Here is a 7,330-nt window from a genome sequence, read left to right as displayed (position 1 = left end):
TATCTAAGCACCATATTGATTACTCATTATTCAATGTTTCGATTCATCAACTTAATACTTGAATTTAAAGAATAGTCATGCCATGCTCCAAGCATGCACACTATGTTTGTCTAAACAATAGCTATGCCATACTCCAAGTATGCACACTATGTTTGTCTTATGATCCTTACTTTGTGAAACAGATCAATTGACAATCTTTCAATGATGCTCATTCCACAATCCCAATCCTTATTATAAATGTAAGAATACCAAACTCTTGCCATTTACCATAATCTATTAGATTCTAAACTTATATGTAATGATCCCCTTGCAATGAATATGCACACAAGTCACAAAGACTTGACAACAGACATTACAAAGTATTCCAACGGAAACGAAGTCTCACATTCAAAGTACATTCCTTTGAACACCCTTCTTGCATTAAGTTCTCTAATCTTTCACAGATTCAAGGAATAACTTCCACCTATGGAGACAATTCCATATTCCCATTTTGACTATCACTTATGAACAAGAGTTGCCTCCTTTCAGAATATGTCAATATGGTCCTATCTCTATACTTCCAATTGTCCATGAGCAACCAATCTTTGGCAAACCTCAGATTGTCCTCGACAATTGCTTAATCATTTTTAGTCAAATCAAGTTCTATTCCTTTTTCCCTCTTAACGCCCTAGGCATTTGGAAAATTTAGAATGGATAAATATTATAGCACATGCAATCGATCCTATACCCGAAGCATATGGGACACGATTCATGCTATAATTTTTTTTATTTGCCATGTTCTCACAATTCGAACTATGAAGAGCGATGCCGTAATCATAATCGAATTTTGAGAATGCAAGATATATAGAATTTCCTTATGTTGAACCATTCCAACATAACATTCATATATATCCTTGACTAAAGTTGAGTAAAATCTCAATCTAAGCTTTTAGAATTGGAATGAAGTATAAATCCTCTCCCTTAATTATAGCAAAACAACTTTTCAAAGCGAATTGAACCTTTTGTTTTCTATAATTAACATTGCTAACTTGCAACACTAACCATAATAATCATGCTCCCACTAGCACAATGATTATTATCTTACTAGCACAACATTTATGCTCCCACTAGCTGTGATATGTACTCAGAAATCAACTGGACTTCTAGAAATCAATACTTTATTGACTTTCTTGCCAAAGTTCAGATTTCTGATATAAGATTGCTTTGATAAGATTTTATCAAAATCATACACTTTTCCTTAGATAGCTCACATGTTTGTCTAGAACTTTTGCCATTCTCACTAGTTAGTGTGCCGGTTAACCATACACGCTCCACTAACGACATGAGAATGCAAATATCACAATTGTCATCTACTTAAAATCTACTTAGTGAAAGCGTTTCCTCACCATCATTTTCATGAATCGGAGAGAAACCTAATGACACTTATATTTTCATGGTGCATGTGTTCCTGTCCATGTGAATTTGTCAAAAACATAATCACAAGACAGAGTTAGTGACAAACCCAAACTCATATGGACTGAACTTGTTCAATCTTAATTTCTTGCCACTTGGCAGCTCAAGGGCCTACCATTGCTTCCACATTGTTATGCAAACAATTGAGAACTCATAGAACTCACAAGCATAGTCAACCTTAACTGGAATAGGCACATAAATTAGAATATGTCAACACGATAGGTTACAAACCTCAAGTCGTGGACTAGTGATTAACAATACTCTTGATTAGTTCTTAAAACTTTCTCAAGATCTTTTATGACTCCCACTGACCTCTTGACATATAAGATTCTATTATCAAGAACCATTCCTTGACAAAACAAATATTCAAGAGTTAGTGCAGATTCTTATCAAGTTAAACACTTCATACAATTGGTCTTAGTTGGTCTTTGTTTTATCCAAAACATCACAACTAACCAACATCAAATGTACAAGAATAGGAAACATCTTACTCTACATTTGACAAGTGTTTTAAACCTTTCTTAAGATTATGTCACTCAAGTTACAATCTTAGAGTATGACTCTAAGACTTGATTTTTGGAACGAAGTATGATTTATCTTTTGATTTAACCATTTCAATAATTCATGATTCCTCTCCTTAGCCAAACAAATGCACTAAGGTGTCTTTAGAGGATCAATTGTGATATGGTTTTATAATCACTAAGATAATCATAAAACAAGATACTCAAGTACTCTCCCATCTCTTCAGATTGGAGAAACTTTTATCTTTCTGCATAGTTTGATTCTTCTTATCCGTCCTCCCATACATTGAAACTTTTCCAATGTTTCAGAATTACACTTAAACTTGTAAGTATAACCATATTTACTAAACTTTAGTAAATCATGAAGAATAATCTTATCGACCTTTGTGGTGGACCTGTCCAGCGCACAAGCTAGTGTACCCAATCCTCCAGTCCTTCACTTTACTCACATATACATGTGAACAAGGACTTAGTCTTAATTTCCCAAAGATGAAAATTCTCATTCATCACACAGTACAAGTTGCATGATTCCAGGTTTCTATCCAACTGAAACTTGGGTGATGAGAATCTTTCCTTATTTGGTAAATTATGACACTACCACAAATGAAAGAATAAAATCTATTTTCCAATATTGCTTATCAATGGAAACATATACACAACAATTTTTTCCCAAATGCCATTGTAAGGATACTTAAAATAAATAAAATCAAAACCGTTTCTTTTATTTTAAAACTTGCGGAAAATCTTATCCTTACAATGAAAATACATATGAAACATGTTGTTATCTATTCCTAAGCAATATATCATAACTCTTAAGTAGCAGCTCAAAATTCTAATCACCGAACCATGCGATCGAAATCCATCTTCGCGATCAGAATCAGCACACTCTTTCTTTAAGCTTGCTTTTGATTCTTCCAAAACATCAAAATGTATTTACATTACATCATGTATCAAGAATCTCCAAAAGAGACTTCATAGAGTTAGATAATGGACTTTAACCTGAAGCAAAACCTTTTTGACTCTTACCATCCTTACGAACTTTCAGGTAAATTCGGCAGCTTCGCAACCAATGCCCCTTCCTTTGGCAAAAGAAACATATGGACCTTTTGGAAATGGTACACTTGATTGTCTCAGACTTAGCCTTTCTCTTTACCATTGGTCAAATGACTTGACCATGGCCAATCCATTTCTACTGGGAAGAGAAAGCTTTTCTGGACTTCCAATGTCACCATTGTCACTGTCCAAATAGGTTTGGGAAGTCGATCGTTCAATCTAATTTGCTTTACCAATGCTCCAAATCATTGTTGATTTAGCAGCATCAAGCAAATAGGTAAGATCACTAAGGGTCATGTAACATCCCAAAATTTAAAAGGCCAAAAATTTCGTTTTAATTAAGTAATTATATAAAACCATCAATATAAAAACGTTCATAATAATATCTCGTGTCAAACCAAAGTGTCAGTAATCAAAACATATTATCATAAAATCCATATCAGAGTGTAATCCCAAAGATCTCATGTGCGGAAAAACATAGTGTGATGCGCTGCGATCAAGCCGACTCCTTTCCTTTGAAAATGAGTACCTGAAACCAAAACTGTAAACCGTAAGCACAAAGCTTAGTGAGTTCCCCCATCATACCACATACCATACAATCATATAACATACATATACTGTCAGGAATATCTGGGTGCCCGACCTACCCCTTCGGTCCTGCCTAGCATATCTGGGTGCTGGGCTCCCCTTCGGTCCTCTCAACCGGATACTGCCTAGCATATCTGGGTGCTGGGCTCCCCTTCGGTCCTCTCGACCGGATACTGCCTAGCATATCTGGGTGCTGGCCTCCCCTTCGGTCCTCTCGACCGGATACTGGGGACTATTTCACCCCCTACCACTACCACATAAAACCCTAACATATAAACATAAATCACATACGGCCTAGCATATCTGGGTGCTGGCCTACCCCTTCGGTCCTGTCGACCGGTAACCGGGGACTATTTCACCCTCTACTACTACCACATAATATCATAGCATATAAACATAAATCACATACTGCCTAGCATATCTGGGTTGCTGGCCTCCCCTTCGGTCCTCTCGACCGGATACTAGGGACTATCTCCTCTACTGCTAACATCATATCATACTAGCACACAACATATCAGGTAGTAGCAAACCTAGATGAATATCACAAAGACAATCATCTAACATACATGTGACATCCCCATTTTCACGGCCAGAAAAGACCGATTTTGTTTATGCTTTGTTTAAAAATCAGAGTAACATTTTAAATAAAAGTGTTGCGGAATTTGTTCCCAGTAAAACATGATAAATACGTTATCAAAGCATTTCTGAAGAAATGTATTTTTATTCATTTTTAAAACATTTGGGATGTCATCGTCAATACAGAAACATAAGCATAAACAGAACTTACATTCATTTACACTAGTGATCTACATCTCTTTTTCAATCTCTCAGTGTAATGTAACTTCATATCGACACCTGTGATACAAATAAACTGAGTGGGTCAGGTTGGGAAACCTGGTGAGTACATAGGGTTTTCAACCCACAATAATATAATTATTATGTTTAAACATCAAACACTCAACCCAATTACCCATCCCCATTATCTTCTTTACTCTTAAGGATCTACCCTAAGAATCAACTATTCCTCGTTTATTCATTCCTAAGGATCATCCTATGGAATCGGCACGAAGTCCATCGTCACCGGGGTTTAGGCACTAAGCCTGCATAGTCGCCAGGATTTATACAACAGGCACTAAGTCCACATAGTCGCCAGGGTTTTGGCACCAAGTCTGCATGATCGCCAAGGTTTAGGCACCAAGTCTGCATGATCGCCAGGGTTTATACAACAGACACTAAGTCCGCATAGTCACCAGGGTTTTGGAACCAAGTCTGCATGATCGCCAAGGTTTAGGCACCAAGTCTGCATGATCGCCAGGGTTTATACAACATGCACTAAGTCCGCATAGTCGCCAGGGTTTTGGCACCAAGTCTGCATGATCGCCAAGGTTTAGGCACCAAGTCTGCATGATCGTCAGGGTTTAGAGTACACCGGGTGAACACATCGTTCACAACACCTACAAGTTGCGAGCCTGCTAGTATTCCACTGGACTGTCTAGAATAGTCCGTGGTTGTCATCCATACTCTGCTAGATGACGGGGACATAATTTGGGAAAAAGGCTTCTCACATCGTCCACCTCTCACCCTTACCTCATGGTCTATATCACCTCTCAACTCATCATCCAACTCATATTTCATCTACCCATGTTTTACCCAACATATTATGTAGATATAAATACATATACAGTTTAAATCATTTAAAACTTGTATAAAATTGTTCATCCAACATAGATAGCAAGTATACAGATAATATGCACACATAACATGTAATTTATATAAAATACTTCATATCTATGTATAAGATGAAAGTAACTATGCACTCACCTGATAAGGTGATCACTCGGTACTCGGTCAGCGCTTCGTTAATCTTAAAACAATTTCCCTCGGACAAAACCTAGTATCATTACCACTAGAGTTTAGTCTAACGTTAATCGCGACTAATTAATAGTCTAGCTATTATTATTATTATTATTATTATTATATAAGCCTTAAGCAACACTATTATATAACTCATAATAATAGCCCAAATAATTATTTTAAGGTCCTAATAATGTTACTATATTAAAACATAAGCTATACTAAAGATAGGGTAGGCATAGCTCACTTACAGCGGGTTTTTTCGCAAAACCGGGCTTCGCTGGAGCAGCGTTCCCGAGCCGAAAGGCTTTTTTCTCGAGGCTTCGGGAGCCTCGGGGCTTCCTTCGGGTGCTAGGGGGTTTACCTAGACTTTAGGGGGGGTTAGGGAGGCTAGAGAGAGAAAGTAGAGAGAGAAAGTGGAAGAGGAAAGGTGTGAGAATGAATGGAACCCAACACCTCTCTTTATAGGCTGAATTCCTAATGGACTCGCCGAGTCGGTGCCACGTGTCATCACCTGATGGCTTTTCTTGGGGAGAAAGCCTTGGCCCATATTCAGCCACGTCACCCCTTTTGCAGCAGCACCCTGCCGACTTCTAAACTCCGTAACTTTCGCATACGAGCTCCGTTTTCGACGTTCTTTTTTTCCACGCGTAGGTAAAAACAATATCTACAACTTTCATTTAGACTCCGGTGGCCAATTCTTGACCAATCTTAAATTTAACTGTAGGAGGAGATTAGACTGTTAAATGACCGCGAAAAATTCGTATCTCCTTCATACGGACTCCGTTTTCGTCTGTCTTTTTACCTTTGAGTTCCTATTAATGAGATCTTCAACTCTCATTTAGGTCGCGTAAGCCAAAAACCGCTCAAACTAAAATTCGAGTTTCGGGTCGTGCACTGCTATGCCAAATCTTAGAAAATTCATAACTTCCTCATACGAAGTCAGATTTGGGCGTTCTTTTTTTTGTATGTTCTCGGTTTAACGTACACTACAACTTTAGTTTAGATCACTAAGGCCAAAAGTCGCTCTATCGTAAATTCACTATTTACGTCTCCCGGTGTCATGCCGGTTTTGGCGCGAAACTTCGACGAGCCATAACTTCTTCGTTATAACTCGGATTTCGACGTTCTTTATATGTACGGAACCCTTGGAACATATAATATCACTTGGTTAAGATTACTCCTTCTAAATAATCTTTTATCGAAAAGTCGTTTTCGACCCCTATTATCTCTAAATTGACTAGCCCGGATCTACGGGCGTTACAATACAACTCCTACTGGTGGGCCGACATTGTGGCCGTAGACCCACCGCTACTGGAAGGTAACTCACCTCACACTGTTGAAGTCCCGTAGACACAATCCCACTCTGCTGAAGTCCCGCAGACTCAACCCCAGCTGCTGGATGACAGATTCCCGAACTGTCAACACCAAAATAACACCCAATTAATAATTGGGTCCAACTACATAACCATAAGTACGCTCTTTGGGTAATTACCACATTACCCCTAGCTTGGCTTATTCAAGCCCAAGGCCCAATCCATAGGCCCCAAGTCAATTAGGAATCAAAGCCCAACACATGGCCCAATTTTCCAAATTGGGCCTAGGCCTATACATGGTCTCATTCTAAGGCCCAACATCATATAATCATTAAGGCCCAAACTATGGCCCATCTATGGCCCAATTTTCCAAATTGGGCCCAAACCCCTTACATGGGCCTTACCCTAGGCCCATTAAATTATTCTAGTCCAATTGCTTGACCTTGGATGGCCCATTAATAATCCCATCATCAAGGCCCAATAAAGAGGCCCAACAATAATCCCAAGTGAAATTAGGGTTTCACATAAAATGATGATTAGGGTTAA

The sequence above is a fragment of the Lactuca virosa genome, chromosome 3 (assembly GCF_052849685.1).
Source record: "Lactuca virosa cultivar CGN04683 chromosome 3, Lactuca_virosa_CGN04683_v6, whole genome shotgun sequence".
Classification (NCBI taxonomy): Eukaryota; Viridiplantae; Streptophyta; class Magnoliopsida; order Asterales; family Asteraceae; genus Lactuca; species Lactuca virosa.
The sequence above is the reverse complement of the archived record's forward strand: the minus strand, read 5'-3'. Positions refer to the sequence as shown.